The following is a 20,968-nucleotide window of genomic DNA, read 5'->3' on the forward strand; positions in this document are numbered from 1 at the left end:
GCCTCAACCAGAGCAAGCTCCTGTACAGCAACAAAGAACCAATACAAACAAAAATAAATATTTTTTTAAATGCTAATCCTACCTGAAATACAGTTTAGATCCTTATCCCCTTATCAATCTTTCACAGGCAATTATTTTTTGTAATTACATCTTTTAGGGTTTCATTAAGATATAACATTTTTTGCTTAAAAGAATTCAGTAACGTGTCTGAGGCTGTCTTAAAGCCTTTTTTTTGGTTTGTTTGTTTTACTTTCTCTACCATGTAACATGTGTAACGACCTCTTTAAACCAATGTGTGCTATGCTTACATTTTCTTCTCAGTATGCTAGTCATTATAGTGCATTCAAAATAAAAAAATTGATACTTCAAATTAAATGCCATTAAAACCAAAATACATAAAAGATTAAATTTGACATATATTCATCTTATAAACATTAAAATAATCCTTGTCCAAGATTTTAAGGCATAAAGTTTTGAAGTAAGCATATATGAATATAGTCACTTTGATAAGAGTAAGCTGAAATCAATTATTTTTGTGAAATTTTAAACATAATAAAATATTACTTCATGTTGATGTATGGTAAAACCAATACAATATTGTAAAGTAATTAACCTCCAATTAAAATAAATAAATATATATTTTAAAAATATAAAATAAAATATTACTTCAAATTCTGTAAAAATGTACTCTAGCTACCATTTGCATATTAAAGATTTCTTCTATAGGTCTGATCAAAGAAAAAATTAAATTTGTGGACTTAATTTGAAATTATTTCTTTAATGTTGAATCTGATCATTTTTCCTATATGCAATTTAGATTTTTACTCATAATTATTAGTACCAGTATAAGAATTAATGTTTAAACAATACCTATTTTGTTATTATTATAAGCAACAATGTCTTTTCTCTTTACATTTTTACAATCAATACTTTAAATAATTCATATCCCTCTTTTTGCTAAATATGAATTAAAAGTTCAATGCATTTTTGTTGATAATTTGGTGTTATAGAAATCAATAAAAATAGAAAGCAGTTAGATTTAATTAATATGACAAAATCAGAAAATCTTTCCATCAATTATGATTTATGATATTTGTGAAAACTTTATAATTCCATGATTTTTAATTGACAGAAGCAGCTGAAATAAGAAGAAAAGTTCCCTAAACAATGTGTTAGAATCAACCAAAAAGTGTTTAACACATCTCTTATGACCCATGCATGATTACATTCCACACTCACAACAGCAGCAATAAGAATCATAATAAATACAAGTGTACAACCAAGCACGTCTAGCAATTTCACCTCATAATGAGTCACTGTTACTCATTATGCTCATTGTCAGGTTACAAAATGCTTTCACAGGAAGAATTTCTTGCTGAACAGCTTTTAATAATGGATTACTATTATAGTTATCTTTTTCTTTGTTAGAGTTTCCTCATCTGCAAAATGAGGACTAAAATAATAGCTGTGAAAGCTCTTCCAAGATTACTAATATTTTATTATTCTTTTTGTTTTCCTGATTCATCACATGTAGCTTAAAAGTTTAAAAGAAATGCTAAAAATCTTATATGAAACTTTTAAAAATTAATTATTAAATGTGATGAATACAATATTTATATTTATTATTATTTCAGTAACACACTTGGTGCCTAGAAAGATGTGTTTCTGGAATTGGATGAATTGCTAGTTTGTATCAAAAAGTACTCTTTTTGTTGGTTGTCAGCATGGCTAGGGCATGATATCCAGATATTTATATTTTAGATGAAATTCAAATTTAAATCAATGGACATTGAGTAAAGCAGATTAACCCTCATAAAGTGGGTGGGCCTCATCAAATCCATTGAAGGAAGGCCACCCAACAAGGAAGCAATACTCCAAGCCACAATATCAAGGTACTGCATTCTTCCACAACCACATGTACCTGGAAAAGGAAAGTTATCTTCAGATGATAGCACAGCTTGGTCAAGACCTTGATTTTAACCTTGTGAAAACCTGAGCAGAGAATGGAATAAAGCCTTCCCAGATTTCTGACCTATAGTTTTAGTGAATGGGCATTATCTTCAACTGATGATAAATGTGTGGTAACTTGCTTGAAACAATAAAAACATAATATCCTCCACTAAAATTCTGGCTTTGACAAGGAATTGTTGAGAGCTAAACCCCTGGACAGACTTCTCCTGTGACTCAGCAGTAAAGAAACCGCCTACCAGTACAGGAGACACAGGTTCCATCCCTAGGTTGGGAAGATCCCTTGAAGAAGAAAATGGCAACCCACTCCAGTATTCTTGCCTAGGAAATTCCATGGATAGAGGAGCCTGGCAGGCTATACAGCCCATGGTCTCACAAAGAGGTGGGCATGACTGAGTGACTGAGCATGAATGCAAATTATAATTATAGCTCAAAAGACAGCATTAAGATTTGCAGAATTATACAGTAAGAAATAACTCTGTTACACATTTCACATGCATGTCCATGAAGGTGACCATTCATCAGCCCCACACTGTTACTCAGAAATGACCAATTTACTTGATTTTATCACCAAAGTATATTCTCCATCAGTGTAGGAGTTATTGTTTTGTACACCACTGCGCTGACACAAAGCATAGGCTATTAAGTCATACTTATACATTGGAAGCTGTGTCCAGTCTCAAGGCACACTCATCATTTCAAAGACACAAAATCAAGAAATACAAGCAAAGGTTAGAAACCTGGGACACAGGTGCGATTCTCCAGGATTCTGCTGTTGGACATGTGCTCCCTGTCCCACTTTACACACTGGGCAGCATGTTAGGTTATAAAACATGTCTGTGGCATTTCCCTGGTGGTCCAGTGGTTAAGACTCTGTGCTTCCAATGCAGGGGTGTAGGGGACATGGGTTCAATCCCTCATCAGGGAAATAAGATCCCACATTTCGTAGGGTGCACCAAAAAAACAAACAAACAAACAAATGAAAACACAACTAAAACTACTGTCTTTGTTTTACACTTGGTTAGACCTGCCAGCGAATCCCCAGGAATCCAAGTCCCACAGGTTCTATGTTGGTTTGCTACAGCAATGCTAAACCGAAAACAACATACTGAGAATAGTTTTACACAAAGCTGCTCCTCCTAGCAAATACTGATGGTCTATTAACCCTAAGATCAATTATCAGGGTGTTTATAATGACCTCAAAATGCCAGCTACCTTCTTTCTGAGCATCCTCAGGGCAAAGAGAAATGAATGGCTTGCAAGCTACCTGCTTGACTCCTTTCCACCTGCTACTTCCCTGGTGCCTATAGCATTGTTGGGCACATAGTATGTAAATAACCATCTCCTTAGTGACTGAATGATGTGAATCTGACCAGTAGCTATTGGCAATGTGGAATATTATGTTCAGAAGGAACCTGGGGACCATATCTGGACTCCAGTGAAATAGTGTAACATCATTAGGTGGCAACATATAAACATACAGGAGAATTGTGAAATGTCACTGTCCACACACTTATCTCCACTGCACTTCTAAACAGACTAGTCTCCCTGACAAGTAATAATCAACCAAACCGATTTAGCACCCTATATGTCAACACCAGGAATATACAAATTTTGAAGTGAAAGAAAGGGTTTCCCTGGTGGTGCTGGGGTCAAGAATCCACCTCCCAAAGCAGGAGACACAGCTTAGATTCCTGGTTTGGTAAGATCCCACATACAGCAGAGCAACTAAGCCTGAGCACCACCAACTTGTGCTCTAGAGCCTGGGAGCCACAACCACTGAAGCCTGCATGCCCTACAGCCTGTGCTCCATGACAAGAGAAGCCACCGGAACGAGAAGCCCATGCACACCAACGAGAATGTAGCACCCGCTCACCACAACTAGAGAGAAGCCCTTGCAACAGGGAAGACCTAGCATAGGCAAAAATACAGCAATTAATTAAGTTACAAAAAAAGGAAGTGAAAGAACAAGATGATAGCTTTTGAACTTCACTGATCAACAAGTTATGATTTCCTTAGTTTCTTTCAGATTTCCTATTTATGGATTTGTAAGGGCACTTTATTATTCCTGTTCTGTGCTTAACTATCTTCATAAAATTAATGGAACTGATGATTGTTTCCTATGGGATTTAGATGGACCTCATTCATTGTCTGTATTATAATTCAAGACTAGTTATCTGCAATCATCTCTGTTACTTCACTAAGGCTGCCATTACAGAGTACTATAGACTTGATGGCTTAAAGAACATAAATTTATTTTCTCACAGTTTTGGGAGGCAAAAAATCCAAGATTAAGACATAGGTGGGGCTGGGTACATTCTGGGGTCTCTCTTCATGACATCTTTTATCTGTCTTCATATGGTCTTTCCACTGCATGCATTTGTGTCCTAATCTCTTTTATAAGGAGACAAATAACACTGGATTAGGGCCCACCCTAATGATCTTTGTGGTGGTGAGGTAGTCACTAAGTCATGTCTGACTGTTTGAGATCCCTGGACTGTCGCCTGCCAGGTTCCTCTGTCCATGGGTTTTCCCAGGCAAGAATACTGGAGTGGGTTGCCATTTCCTTCTCCAGGGCTCTTCCTGACCCAGGGATCAAACCCACGGCTCCTGCATTGCAGGTGGATCTTTACCTCTGAGCTGCCAAGGAAGCCCACCTTATAACTTTAATTTCCATTTTAAAGTACTCCAAATACTCCAGAACTCCAAATACAGTCACATAGAAAGCTACTAAGGACTAATATTTCAATATACGAATGTGGTAGGGGCACCGTTCACCCCATAAAATCACTCAAGGCAGAAAATCATCATGCATTTCACTGGAGAGTTAATTTTTAAGCACTGTTTTTATCGTACTTGACTTTAAAGAAACTATTTTCTCCCTCATGGAAAAGTATTATGTTTTCTTCTTCAGTAAGATTCATCTGTGAGTGCATGTGATGTTCACTTTTTGTTAAAGTGATGCCCAATCTTTGGCAGGAGTAGATTATTGACCAAAGTACCAAAGTATGTTAATAAAATTATGGAAACACAAAACTAGGGTACGTAATGTGACTCAGATAGCCAGAACTCACCATTTGAACTCATAAATCTCTGTAAAATTATTTTTGAGGAAATAAATTTAAATATATACAAAGAAAGATAGCAGTTTCTAGAATCATTAAGAATTCAGTGATAACCAAAATAGCACAGTGAAAATTAGTGAGCTTTTAAATAGTCTCTGAGTCATCAATGACTTTTGAAAAGTTGCCAAACCTTCTAAAGAAAATATTGTTTAGTGAATTTTAAGCGAAATTAGATGCAATTATTTTCTTTGATGACAGGGTTTTACAGAAATGCTGATTAGTGCTAAAAAAATTGTCTGCCTATGTTGTCATCAACAATCTAATTTTTTCTTCAAGCATTCTGAACTAAGCTATACTTTTTGTTTTAGAACTTTTTATTTAAGAATTCAGGGCTGCAAAGTTTCACATCTACTTTCTATTATTCAAAAATTTACAGGACTCTAAAATATTTTAATATTTGAAATATACAATGTATCTTTAATATATGTACTATGTCATATGTTTGTATGTACAGATCTCTGAATCTATTCAATCTATTTTTCTTTTCCCTATGCCACATGAAGGCATGGATCGTGTCTGTTTTGTGAATTATAGTATATAACATATCAAAGAACTTACCTAGCAAGTGTTTTTATAAATTAAAAGGTAAAAATTTTTCAGAATTCCAGTTGCAGCCTAGATATGTAAAGAGATAGTCATTATTTCACCAAAACAATAAGAAAAACATGAGCAAACTGAAAAATAAAGATTTTTCATAAACCCCAAGGTCTTGGAACCAACCACCTTCACTCTAGCACCTGCAGTGAGATATTGGAGCCAAGAACTTATTTCCTGGGCAGAAGCCACAGGATCCCATGTAAGCCAATAGGAGGATTAGACTGGAAATTCTGCCAAATTGCTGGAAGCTGAAATATGGGCTAACATAAGAATGAGAAGCAAGTAAATGCAATAGACACAATCACATTTCTGCAGACGTTTCCTGCAGAAACCCCAGAAATCTCTCAAAACTTGGCCCTGAAGAAAGTGTCCACCGGCTATAATGTAACAAGTGCTCATAGCCCATGGAGAGAATGAGTAAATACACAGAAAGCTTTCCCTTATGGAGCAAAAGGCCTGATTTGACAGGGGAAGAAAATCAACAAGTAGAATGATGAAATTCCATTACAGCTGGGGGAGTGAACTCAGTACAGCTCCAGCCTCCATTTCACTGAAGGATGCAAAAAAGCCATAATCTACAGGAAATAGAATTAAAATATATTATTCGTGTCTAAGTCTAAGTCACTTCGGTCGTGTCTGACTCTGTGCGACCCCATAGACGGCAGCCCACCAGGCTCCCCCGTCCCTGGGATTCTCCAGGCAAGAACACTGGAGTGGGTTGCCATTTCCTTCTCCAATGCATGGAAGTTAAAAGTGAAAGTGAAGTCGCTCAGTCGTGTCTGACCCTTAGCAACCCCATGGACTGCAGCCTACCAGGCTCCTCCATCCATGGGATTTTCTGGGCAACAGTACTGGAGTGGGGTGCCATTGCCTACTCTAGCTCTGCTTAAAAACACACACCCACAATTTTTTTTTTTTTTAGTGTCAAGAAATTAGTATTATAAACAGTTAAGATAGGAAATCAGTCAAAATGGCCTGGCTTTGTCAAAAACAAAGAAAAAAGAAAATGCCCAATGAAAATTAGCAGAACCCTTACACAAACTAGCTTGACTTTGACTTTACAATCCTTCCTTTGAAAAAAAGAAAAGCAAAGATTCCAAAAGCTAAGAATCCCTCAGGATTCAGGGAAATCATCATGCTTTTTCAACTCTACCATACTATCTTCCACTTAATGTAGTTAAAATTTTTTTCATTGCTGTATTCCTTGTTACCACATTATATTATATACCACATTATATGCGGTATAATATTTTTACAAATATATTTTAGAAAGTGAAAAATCTCTGTACCACAGCATACAACTTTCAACAATTCTCTCTCTCTCTTTTTTTTTTTTTTTTGGTATGTAATTTCTTTTGCTTACCTTGGGAACTTGGGAAGGCAATTAAGGAAAGAAATAAAATATCCCCTGCTTTCTTTTTATAGTTTCACAACTGGCAGAGGTAACTATCTGGCTGTTTCTAGCTAAGGGATCATTAAAAATTTGCCACTTTGATGTGTCTACGGGGAAAAAAAAAAGTTTCTGTAAGAACTGCTCACGGGTTTCTGGATCTGCCAAAAGAGAACAAACAGAAAGAGGTGAAGATGCTAGATGTCTCAAGGGGTTTGTGAAAGATTTAGAAAGTAAGAATTTTCAATAATGCATTGTTCAAATTTCTTTTCATCAAACATGATGACATTGCAATATTTTCCTTTATTGTTTCAATAATAAAATCATTAGAAAAAACACATCTTTTTTTCCAAAATAAGTGAAGGTTATGAGGATATGAGCAAAGAATGGATTATTCATTGATGTTTACAAAACCAAAATATAAATAATTTGTTATTTCTGCCCACATAAATTTTACATTTTGAGCTAAAATCCTAATTTCTATTTATTTCATTTTGCTCTGCCTGTCGATTGTATTCGGGGAAACATAGACCTTCCTTTCTTTTTATTATTATAATAACGCCACTTACTCAGATTCACTAGGGATTGCAATACAAAGAACATTTACCTCTCTCACTATTTAAAATGTCCTTAGCAGCTATAGCCCTGGTACAAAAGCTAGTTAAATTTAGACTTTCTTCAATTCTTCCAGCTAATTTTGGACACTTACCTTTTAAACTATGCTGCTTAGAATATGAATACAGGCCAAATACTGCAATTATACATTGTCTTGATAGAAATGAAGGTGGGCCATTATATTTCCTGTATTTCAGCAAACTGTGAACCTTTTCTTGTAACAAAATGCATGGGTCATTCGAACTCCTTATTTAATTATGTACTAGGAAGATAAGTCCACTGCTGAATAGCTAGAGTTACTACAGTTCAAACAATTGAACATATATCTTCTGGTCATTGTAAGACTATTGCTTCTTCTCTGACTTCTGAGTTACTGTTAATTTCTAACAAAATACTGGGAATTTCTTCACAGCAATTAAGGATTGGAAAACTGGTTTAAGGGAATTTCAAACTGACCACATGGACCACAGCCTTGTCTAACTCAATGAAACTATGAGCCATGCCGTGTAGGGCCACCCAGGACAGATGTGTCACGATGAAGACTTCTCACAAAGCGTGGCCCACTGGAGAAGAGAATGGCAAACTACTTCAGTATTCTTGCCTTGAGAACCCCATGAGTAGCCTGAAAAGGCAGTTTGACATGTTAACCTTTTGCAAATGTTATTAGGGTAAGCAATGGCTTTTGATATTATAGATAAGGCACTTCTATTTTGTTGCACTTAAATATTGTAAAATGACCATAAAAATGTGCTGTTTACTTTTAGAAAGCAAAAATAAGAATTTAACTGTTTTTGTTTAGTTGCTAAGTACTGTATGACTCTTTTGACATCCCATGGACTGTAGCCCACCAGGCTTCTCTGTCCCTGGGATTCTCCAGGCAAGAAAGCTGGAGTTAGTTGCCATTTCCTCCTCCAGGGGATCTTCCTGACCCAGGAATCAAACCAGCATTTCCTACACTGGCAGTCAGATTCTTTACAACTGAGAAACCAGGGAAACCTAAGAATTTAGCTAGGAAGGTACTAACAGAATTTAGTGCTTCTATTAAAAAAAAAAAAAAAAGTTGAGAAAAATGTCATAGATTTAAAATTAATGCTATACATATGTATGACATTTTAATTTAATGCTGTTTATGGTAATTATTTAATTTTATTTTAATAATATAAATTGCTAAATAATTATGGAAATGCATATAAAGCTAACATTTTGTTTGAATAAATAAAACACCAAGAACAGTGGAAAGTGCTAACAGAACCAAGTGGTCCATAAATAAATTTTGGGAAAAAAAACTACTATAGATTAAAAGATAATATTTAACATATATTACGATTCAGGTACTCACTTATGCCTAATACAGTTGCTTTCAAGTTTAATTGTGTATAAGTACATTATATTGGTAACTTAGCTAGTAAAGAATCTGCCTGCAATGCAGGAGACCCCGTTGGATTTCTGAGTCAGGAAGATCCCCTGGAGAAGGGATAGGCTACCCAGTCCAGTATTTCTGGGCTTCCCTGGTGGCCCAGCTGGTAAAGAATCCTCCTGCAATATGGGAGACCTGGGTTCAATCCCTAGATTGGGAAGATCCTCTGGAGAAGGAAACAGCTACCCACTGCAGTATTCTGGCCTGGAGAACTCCATGGACTGTATAGTCCATGGGGTAGCAAAGAGTCAGACACAACTGGATGGCTTTCACTTCACACTACATTGAACATCGTGGACCAACTGGGCTAAACTTTTAAAAAGTTTTGTTAGTTTTTTAAGTTATGTGTGTGTTAGTCATGTCTGACTCTTTGTGACACTATGGACTGTAGCCTGGCAGGCTCTTCTATCTGCGGAATTTTCTAGGCAAGAATATTGCCTAGAGGGTTGCCATGCCCTCCTCCAGGGGATCATCCTGACCCAGGGATCAAACCTGGGTCTCTCTCATTGCAGGCAGATTCTTTACTGTCTGAGCCACCAGGGAAGTCACATGAAAAAGAATGACATTTTAAGTTACATGAATAAAAATGGCATTTCAAGACATTATATCTATGAACTCAGAGCCTGCATCACAAGTTTCAAAGTCTAAAATGTATTCATAAAGATGTCCAATGTATGCAGTTGATTAAAGAGGCCATTGCGATATAACAAAAACAACCCTTTTGAGAGCTGGAAGAAACAAATGTGCTCTCTGTTCATCCACTAACAACCTATGAGACCTTGGGAAAGTGAACAGAGCTCATTCTGTAACTTTTTCCTATTCAGAAAGATGAGGAAATTTGACTAAATGATCTCAAAGGCCTATTTAAATTTAAAAGTTGAGACTCCATCATTGCTGACTCTTTAATACTCATGAAAATGAACTACACACATTTCCCTACATGCTGGGAGTTTAAACCACCTAAGAAGCAAAGGTCCATATTACCCTTGTTATCTGCTGAATCTCAAGGCCCACCTCAAAACTGAACACAGCAGAGGTGAGTCACTCAATAAAAAGTTGCTGAGTAAATGAACAAGTGAATTGATGAATGAACATTTTCTCCTGATGACTTTTTCTGGTTGTGAAACTATCTGGACTAGCCATTTTTCTTCACTTTTTAACATCACTCTAATTTTGTCATTGTTATCAGAATGTTTGCTGTCCAAGTATAATGAGTAAAAATGTCACCCGTAGTTCAGTGTTCTTTCCTGATTTGATATGAGTAAGCTTGGCATGGCTTCCCCGGTGGCTCAGAAGGTGAAGGTAAAGAATCTGCCTGCAGTGTGGGAAACCTGGATTTGAAACTTGGGTCAGGGTTTCTTATCCACAAACTTTAAAATTCCAAGAAGAAGATATTCTGCCTAAGAAGAAGAAAACTTAAAAATGTGGAACATCTTCCCTCAGTAGAATGATCTAGAAATTTTATTTTTTTAATTTATTTTTATTTCATTTTTTTTTATTTTATTTTATTTAACTTTGCAATATTGTATTTGTTTTGCCATATATCAAAATGAATCCGCCACAGGTATACATGTGTTCCCCATCCTGAATCCTCCTCCCTCCTCCCTCCCCATACCATCCCTCTGGGTCGTCCCAGTGCACTAGCCCCAAGCATCCAGTATCGTGCATCGAACCTGGACTGGCGACTCATTTCATATATGATATTATACATATTTCAATGATCTAGGAATTTTAGAACTGCTCTTATGCTGAGCACCAGAGGTAATGTATAAAGAGCACTTGAACCTTACAAGGCTATGAAGCATCTCCAGGCCAAGATCTGGTGAATGGCAATCCAAAGAGAACTGATTTTTAATTCTGGAATAGGTAGCTGAGACACAATGAGTATGAGCAGCATACTTAAAGGTCTCGTAGGATGAGAAGGATCGAAGTTGGAAATCAAACCCATCCACATGGGAGCCCTGCTAAACAGCTTGCACTTTAAGTGTGTGTGTGGGTGTGCTTAGTGGCTCAGTCTGCCCAACTCTGTGACCCCAAGAGCTGTAGTCCGCCAGGCTCCTCTGTCCATGGGGATTCTCCAGGCAAGAATACTGGAGTGGGTTGCCATGGTCTTCTCCAGGGGATCTTCCTAACCCACTGATCGAACCCAGGTCTCATGCATTGCAGGCAAATTCTTTACCACCTGAGCTCTGAAAAGCTGGAACCAGGGAAGCTCTGAAAAAATGAACCCCAGCAATAAGGATAAACAAACTTTCCTGCAACTCAAATCTCAGTCCCTGAAATTGGCGTTAGACAGCCACATACTATTAGTGTCCCTAAGAGGTACATGACAGAAGCAATGGAAGCCTAGTATAACATTAGCTTCTAGAGGAAAGTCCCACTAGAAGCTAATGTTATACTAGGCTTCCAAATAATTCAATAAAACAGTTTTATTAAATGCAATGCTTGGTACATAATAACAAATGAACGAAGCTAGCAGCAAAGTCACTCTTTATCTTTCTGGCAATAGATTTTATTTTCAGATAAATTCTTCATTGAGATAAATTCCAACGTCTTCATTTGTTCTCTATTTCTTCTTATGTATTTCAATCAAGACATAAATGAATAATCTAAATTCTGAGCTTGGCAACACTAGAAAAAATTTAAGAGTTGTGCTAAAGTCACTCTTCAGTATTAAAAAAGTACTACATCTTTCTGATATGACAGCATTTCTTCTACTGCCAAAGTAAAATAACTTTGTCAAGGTAAGCATTCTTTTCTCCAGTGCAAGGGAACTCTTAATGGAAAGATGGGCACAATAAAGGAGGGAAATGACATGGACCTAGCAGAAGCAGAAGATATTAAGAAGAGGTTGGCAAGAATACAAAGAAGATCTATATTAAAAAGATCTTAATGAACCAGGTAACCATGATGGTGTGCTCACTCACCTAGAACCAGACATCCTGGAGTACAAACTCAGGTGGGCCTTAGGAAGCATCACTGCAAACAAAGCTAGTGGAGGGGATGGATTCCAGTTGAACTATTTCAAATCCTAAAAGATGATGCTGTGAAAATGCTGCACTCAATATGCCAGCAAATATAGAAAACTCAGTAGTGGCCACAGGACTGGAAAAGGTCAGTTCTCATTCGAATCCTGAAGAAAAGCAATGTCAAAGAATGATCAAACTAGTACACAATTGCGCTCATCTCACGCACTAGCAAGGTAATGTTGAAAACTCTCCAAGTGAGGTTTCAACAGTAAGGGAACCAAGAACTTCCAGATGTTCTAGCTGGATTTAGAAAAGGCAGAGGAACAAGAGATCAAATTGTCAACATCCATTGGATCATCAAAAAAGCAAGAGAGCTCCAGAAAAACATCTTCTTCTGCTTTGTGGACTATGCCAAAAGCTTTGTGTGGATCAAGAGAAACAGTGAAAATTCTTAAAGAGATGGGAATATGAGACCACCCTACCTGCCTCCTGAGAAATCTGTATGCAGGTCAAGAAGCAACAGTTAGAACAAGATATAGTACAATGGACTGGTTCCAAATTGGCAAAGGTGTACGTCAAGGCTGTATATTGTCACCCTGCTTATTTAACTTATATGCAGAATACATCATATTCTGCATATAATATGCAGATTGGAAATGCCAGATTGGATGAAGCACAAGCTGGAGTCAAGATTACCAGGAAAAAATATCAATAACCTCAGATATGCAGATGATACCAGACTTATGGCAGAAAACGAAGAGGAACTAAAGTCACTTGATGAAAGTGAAAGAGGAGAGTGAGAAAGCTGGCTTAAAACTCAGCATTCAGAAAATTATGACATTGGGATCCAGTCCAATCACTTCATGCCAAATAGATGGGGAAACAATGAAAACAGCGAGAGACTTTATTTCCTTGGGCTCCAAAATCACTGCAGATGGTGGTTGCAGCCATGAAATTAAAAGGGTCTTGCTCCTTGGAAGAAAATATATGACCAACCTAGACAGCATATTAAAAAGCAGAGACATTACTTTTCCTACTAATGTCCATCTAGCAAAAGCTATGGTCTTTCCAGTATTCATGTATGGATGTGAGAGTTTGACCATAAGAAACCTGAGTGCTAAAGAATCAATGCTTTTGAACTGCAGTGTTGGAGAAGACTCTTGAGAGTCCCCTGGATTGCAAGGAGATCAAACTAGTCAATCCTAAGGAAATCAGTCCTGAAAATTGATTGGAAGGACTGATGCTAAAGCTGAAACTCCAATACTTTGGCCAGATCATTAGAAGAACTGATTAATTGGAAAAGACCCTGATGGTGGAAAATGAAAGCAGGAAGAGAAAGGGATGACAGAGGATGAGATGGTTGGATGGCATCACCAACTCAATGGGCAAGAGTTTAAGCAGGCCACAGGAGTTGGTGATAGACATGGAAGACTGGTATGCTGCAGTCCATGGTGTCACAAAGAGCTGGACATGACTGAGCCACTGAACTGAACTGAACTGACATTATTAAATATATATGATTTGGAGACATTCTGATCTACAGTTCAATTTGTCTCTACCAATAACTTAAAAATCGTGTACTTATATTTGAAGAGGGAAATCTTATGAACTAAAAAAAAATGTGTTTGTAGTATTTTTATTTCACACTTGAGAAATTGTTCTGTAGCTAGTAGGTTATATATGTAGTATGGCCAACATATTTGTCTTGGAAGCAACAGTTATAATGGGACATGGAACAAAAGTTCAGTTTCAGTTCAGTTGCTCAGTCGTGTCCGACTCTGTGACCCCATGAACCGCAGCACACCAGGCCTCCCTGTCCATCACCAACTCCTGGAGTCCACCCAAACCCATGCCCATGGTTTCCGTGATGCCATCCAACCATCTTATTCTCTGTTGTCCCCTTCTCCTCCTGCCCTCAATCTTTCCCAAGGCCTTTTCAAATGAGTCAGCTCTCCACATCAAGTGGCCAAAGTATTGGAATTTCAGCTTCAACAACAGTCCTTCCAATATACACCCAGGACTGATCTTCTTTAGGATGGATTGGTTGGATCTCCTCGCAGGCCAAGGGACTCTGAAGAGTCTTCTCCAACAACACAGTTCAAAAGCATCAATTCCTCAACACTCAGTTTTCTTTATAGTCCAACTCTCACATCCATACATGACCACTGGAAAAACTATAGCCTTGACTACACAGACCTTTGTTGGCAAAGTAATGTCTCTGCTTTTGAATATGCTATCTAGGTTAGTCGCAACTTTCCTTCCAAGGAGCAAGCATCTTTTAATTTCATGGCTGCAGTCACCATCTGCAGTGATTTTGGAGCCCCAAAAAATGAAGTCAGCCACTGTTTCCATTATTTCCCCATATATTTCCCATCAAGTGATGGGACCAGATGCCATTATCTTAGTTTTCTGAATGTTGAGTTTTAAGCCAACTTTTTCACTCTCCTCTTTCACTTTCATCAAGAGGATCTTTAGTTCTTCTTCACTTGCTGCCATAAGGGTGGTATCATCTGCATGTATGACGTTATTGATATTTCTCCTGGCAATCTTGATTCCAGCTTGTGCTTCATCCAGCCCAGCTTTTCTCATGATGTACTCTGCATATAAGTTAAATAAGTAGGATGACAATATACAGCCTTGACATACTCCTTTTCCTATTTGGAACCAGTCTGTTGTTCCATGTTCAGTTCTAACTGTTGCTTCCTGACCTGCATATAGGTTTCTCAAGAGGCAGGTCAGGTGGTCTGGTATTCCCATCTCTTGAAGAATTTTCCACAGTTCATTGTGATGCACACAGTCAAAGGTTTTGGCATAGTCAATAAAGCAGATATAGATGTTTTTCTGGAACTCTCTTGCTTTTTCCATGATCCAGAGGATGTTGGCAAATTGATCTCTGGTTCTTCTGCCTTTTCTAACACCAGCATGAACATCTGGGAGTTCATAGGTCATGTATTGCTGAGGCCTGGCTTGGAGAATTTTGAGCATTACTTTACTAGCATGTGAGATGAGTGCAATTGTGTGGTAGTTTGAGCATTCTTTAGCATTGCCTTTCTTTGGGATTGGAATGAAAACTGACTTTTTCCAGTCCTGTGGCCACTGCTGAGTTTTCCAAATTTGCTGACATATTGAGTGCAGCACTTTCACAGCACCATCTTTTAGAATTTGAAATAGCTCCATTGGAATTCCATCACCTCCACTAGCTTTGTTCGTAGTGATGCTTCTTGTGAAGCCCACCTAACTTCACATTCCAGGATGTCCGGCTCTAGGTGAATGGGAATGATCACACCTCTGTGATTATCTGGGCCATGCAGATCTTTTTTGTACAGTTCTTCTGTATATTCTTGCCACCTCTTCTTAATATCTTCTGCTTCTGTAGGGTCCATACCATTTCTGTCCTTTATTGAGCCCATCTTTGCATGAAATGTTCCCTTGATATCTCTAATTTTCTTGAAGAGATTTCTAGTCTTTCCCATTCTATTGTTTTTCTCTATTTCCTTGCACTGATTGCTGAGGAAGGCTGTCTTATCTCTCCTTGCTATTCTTTGGAACTCTGCATTCAAATGGGTATATATTTCCTTTTCTTCTTTGTTTTTCACTTCTCTTCTTTTCACAGCGATTTATAAGGCCTCCTCAGACAACCATTTTGCTTTTTTTGCATTTCTTTTTCTTGAGGATGGTCTTGATCCCTGTCTCCTATACAATTTCATGACCTCCGTCCATAGTTCATCAGGCACTCTGTCTATCAGATCTAGTCCCTTAAATCTATTTCTCACTTCCACTGTATAATCATAAGGGATGTGATTTAGGTCATACCTGAATGGTCTGGTGGCTTTCCCCACTTTCTTCAATTTAAGTCTAAATTTGGTAATAAGGAGTTAATGATCTGAGCTGCAGTCCACTCCTGGTCTTGTTTTTCAGGAATGTATAGAGCTTCTCTATCTTTGGCTGCAAAGGATATAATCAATCTGATTTTGGTGTTGACCATCTGGTGATGTTCATGTATGGAGTCTTCTCCTGTGTTGTTGGAAGAGGGTGTTTGCTATAACCAGTGCTATGGAACAACAGTCTGGATCCAAATAGGAAAAGGAGTACATCAAAGCTGTATATTGTCACCCTACTTATTTAACTTATATGCAGAGTACATCATGAGAAGTGCTGGGCTGGATGAAGCACAAGCTGAAATCAAGATTGCCAGGAGAAATATCAAAAACCTCAGATATGCAGATGACACCACCCTTATGGCAGAAAGTGAAGAACTAAAGAGCCTCTCAATGAAAGTGAAAGAAAAGAGTGAAAAAGTTGGCTTAAAACTCAACATTCAGAAAACTAAGATCATGGCATCTGGTCCCATCACTTCATGGCAGATAGATGGGGAAACAGTGGAAACAGTGGCTGACTTTATATTTCTGGGCTCCAAAATCACTGCAGATGGTGATTGCAGCCATTAAATTAAAGATGCTTGCTCCTTGGAAGGAACATTATTGAGCAACCTAGACAGCACATTCAAAGGCAAAGACATTACTTTGCCAACAAAGGTCCGTCTAGTCAAGGCTATAGTTTTTCCAGTGGTCATGTATGGATGTGAGAGTTGGACTATAAAGAAAGCTGAGTGCTGAGGAATTGATGCTTTTGAACTGTGGTGTTGGAGAAGACTCTTGAGAGTCCCTTGGCCTGAGAGAAGATCCAATCAGTCCATCCTAAAGGAAATTAGTCTTGGATGTTCATTGGAAGGACTGATGTTGAAGCTGAAACTCCAATACTTTGGCCACTTCATGCGAAGAGCTGACTCATTTGAAAAGAACCTGATGCTGGGAAAGATTGAGAGCAGGAGGAGTAGAGGACAACAGAGGATGAGATGGTTGGATGGCATCACCAACTCAATGGAGATATGTTTGGGTGTACTCCAGGAATTGGTGATGGACAAGGAGGCCTGGCGTGCTGCGGTTCATGGGGTCACAAGGAGTCAGACATGACTGAGTGACTGAACTGAACTGAAGCAATGATATGTACGGCAGCAGAAATTGAAACAAGTCTTTTTTCTCTTTGAAAAAAATTTCCAAAATACTATATGATCAAATACTGTTTTTTTTTTATTTAACATTTTTTAGTAAAATGATATTACAGGAAAAAATCTAATGCAGACACATTAGCTTTTCAGCATCTAGTCAAACTCTTGAACTCTACTTAATCAGCAGTTATGATGCTGAGTTTAATCAGAAGATAACAATTAAAAAAGTGAGGGAAATGGAAGATAAGAAAAGAAAAAAGCAAAGATATAGGTACTGTGCGCTAAGTCGCTTCCGTAATATCTGACTCTTTGAGACCCTATAGACTGTAGCTCACCACGCTCCTCTGTCCATGGGATTCTCCAAGCAAGAATATTGGAGTGGGTTGCCATTTCTTCCTCCAAGGATCTTCCCAACCCAAGGGTCAAACCCACGTCTCTTAAGTCTCCTGCATTGGCATGCGAGGTTTTTACCATTGTTGCCAACTGAGCAGAGAGTTAAAAGAGGTAAATTTTGGTACAGAAATGGACAAAAGCACAAGAGCCTTGGTTCTCAAGGACTTCAGTGGGAGAGTGGGGAGTGGTCCAGGAGAAAAAAAAACAGAGGTGTTGGGGAAAAAAAAACAAAAACCTTTGCTACTTTAGTAGAAGGAGGCATACTTATTTATTGGTAATTCGAAAATTCTGACCCTCTTACCACCTTATCTAAGGATGGTCTTCATATCGGTTTTAAGTACCTAATCAGCCCACAGCTGGCACTTAACTCTGTGCTGGGCATTGCTCAAAGTTAAGGCCAGCCTATGAGGTTACATAGTTTGGACCTATCAGAAAGTGGCCTGTGAGTAGTATTTAGTCACTATAATCCAGCTGCCACTTTCCCAGCCAAGTGCTGTACCTGGTGCCTCAACTAAGAGACCTTAGAAGGGCATCTTCCTCTACTTTATACATAAGGTGCTATATGCCAGTGGTGACCCTACCAAGGTGTTTGATACATGTTAACTCATGTAGTCTTCCCAACAGCAAATATATAGAAAATATCACTATGTTAATAATATTTGCACAGCATTTACCATATTATCTTAAAATCTCACAACTATGAAATATCGGATAAATATTATTCCCATTTTATGTATGAGACATGTGGAAATTAAATTACTAAACTAAAGGGATACAGAAGGTGGTAGCAAGCCTGGTGTATGAAGCTGGGAAGCCCAGCCCCAAATCCTTGCTCTTAGCAGGGACTCCTCATATCCTCTCTCATCTGTTTCTTTTACCATTCTCCATCCTAATCTTCCTTGCTTCTTTTCTCTCTTATTTATTTCTTTTTACTTTCACTATCCCTTTATGCTCTCTGTCAAGATCAGTCTAAAGTGGGCTAAATTATTAATTGAATCTTTCTGGATAACTGGTTATTGATTCATAAAGAAATGATTGCTCTCTTTTGAAAGTCACAAAAACTTAGATTTTAATCTTCTATTAAATACAGTTACTGTTTGTGTTTTTGCTGACAAATGTTTACACCCATACATCTCCAAAATAAATTAGTTTACTAATACAAAACCTGTTTTGGTTAATTTTCATCAAATTATTGAAAAACCATAATGCTTTATAAATATAATCTCTCAGTCAAAACACATTGTATTAGGTTTAAATGACTTCGCATGTTAATCTCATAAAGTTGATATAAGTATCATCTTTAAATGGAATTTGATATCTACTTTACAGGAACATCTCAATTATGAAAGGAAACTTGAACATAAATTGTCAGGTATTTAATATTTATTTGAATTTGTTGTACTTCCTTCCTTTTTCCTATTCCATCAGTTCAGTTCAGTTACTCAGTCGTGTCTGACTCTTTGCGACCCCATGAATCGCAGCACGCCAGGCCTCCCTGTCCATCACCAACTCCCGGAGTTCACTCAAACTCACGTCCATTGAGTCAGTGATGCCATCCAGTCATCTCCTCCTCTGTCATCCCCTTCTCCTCCTGCCCCCAATCCCTCCCAGCATCAGAGTGCCTATTCCATAGCAGCTGACTGATCTGGGGTAATATGTTACTTAACAATGCTACAAAATTATCAATACTTAAATCTCAAATTAAAAAAAAAAAAAACACACATCAAATTGATCGATATTCAAAATGAGAAAGGCAGCAAGAGTCAACACAAAGCTATATTTAATACTTTTTAAAAGAGGCTAAATACCTCACAATTTATTCCTCAGAATAAACAATTTGTTCCTCAGAATCAAGCAGGAAGAGATGCATAGAAACAAGAGGATAACCATGGTGTAAGAGTTTAAAGGCCATGACCACTTAACATTATTGAAGATATCTCATCCCAAGTTTTCCTCTGGAATATTTTCAAAGGACCACAGCATCAGACAGATACACAGAACCATGCACATATGATATGAATGAATAGAACTAAACAACTACCCAGATATATAACCCCAAACATATGGTTTCTATAATTAATATACAACCCCAAGAGAAAGCTTTTCTGTAATTGTCATTTTCATACACACACACATTTATATGATGCCACATAAAACCTTGTCAAAATCTTCAAAAGCAGTTAGAGGGCAAATAAATATATTGTTTAAATATTCAAAAACTTAGATTGTTATGCCACTGTATTTTCCACAGCAGATTGTGAAGGTCATGTAGGGGACACATCTCCAGTTCTGAAGGGTGCATCACACTCTCACTAACCATTCGAGGGCTGACCATGGTGACTCTACAAAGAGGTGCTACAAACAACATATCCAGCCTTCAGAAACACTCAGAGCCTGCATTTTCTAAAAATAAAATGATATTTTGTGTGAATGACTAGAATAAATTATGTGACCATGGTGCCAGATGTTTTATATGGAATTATTTGAAAAATTTCCCTGGTACATGAAATGAAGTAAAATGAAGTGAAAGTCACTCAGTCATGTCCGACTCTTTGTGACTATACAGTCCATGGAATTCTATACAGTCCATGGAATTCTACAGACTAGAATACTGGAATGGGCAGCCTTTCCCTTCTCCAGGGGATCGTCCCAATCCAGGAATCAAACCCAGGTCTCCCACATTGCAGATGGATTCTTTACCAGTTAAGCCACAAAAGAAGCCCAAGAATACTGGAGTGGGTAGCCTATCACATATTCAAGATTATTGAGGTTCACATTGAAAGAGAAATAGAGAAATACACCTACCTCGTCACCCCTCCCACATATATAAATAAGGGCTGATAGCAATTGTAATTGTCCTTTAAAAGTCAAATTACTTTGAAGAAAGTAAAATTGGGACAAAAGAATACATATAGGCAAATGAATAATTTTATTTTAAAGCTCTAAGCACTAAAATATCCTTGAAGAAATATATTTTAACAATTTTCCCAGCTTATTTATGTTACAAGAGATTTAATGAATGCATAAATTTTATTTTTTTAATTAAAGTATAATACTTTGGCCACCTGAGTGAAGAACCAATTCATTGGAAAAGACCCTGATGCTGGGAAAGATTGAAGGCAGGAGAAGAGGGCGGCAGAAGACGAGATGGTTAGATAGCATCAGTGACTCAATGGACATGAAATTGAACAAACTCCAGAAGATAGTGAAGGACACGGAAGTCTGACGTGCTGCAGTCCATGGGGTCACAGAGTTGGACACGACTTTGTGACTGAACAATTAAAACAGCTGATTTACAACATTAGGTTACTTTCTGCTGTACAGAAAAGTGCTTCAGTTATATATATATATATATATTTCTCTTTTTAATATTCTTGTTCCTTTATGGTTTATTATAAGATTATGAATGTGCTGAAAGAATGAATTTTAAACAAGATTTCTCTGTGCTGAAAGAATGAATTTTAAACAAATAGGTGAAAGTGTTGG

Source organism: Bos indicus, chromosome 20 (assembly GCF_029378745.1).
Source record: "Bos indicus isolate NIAB-ARS_2022 breed Sahiwal x Tharparkar chromosome 20, NIAB-ARS_B.indTharparkar_mat_pri_1.0, whole genome shotgun sequence".
Classification (NCBI taxonomy): Eukaryota; Metazoa; Chordata; class Mammalia; order Artiodactyla; family Bovidae; genus Bos; species Bos indicus.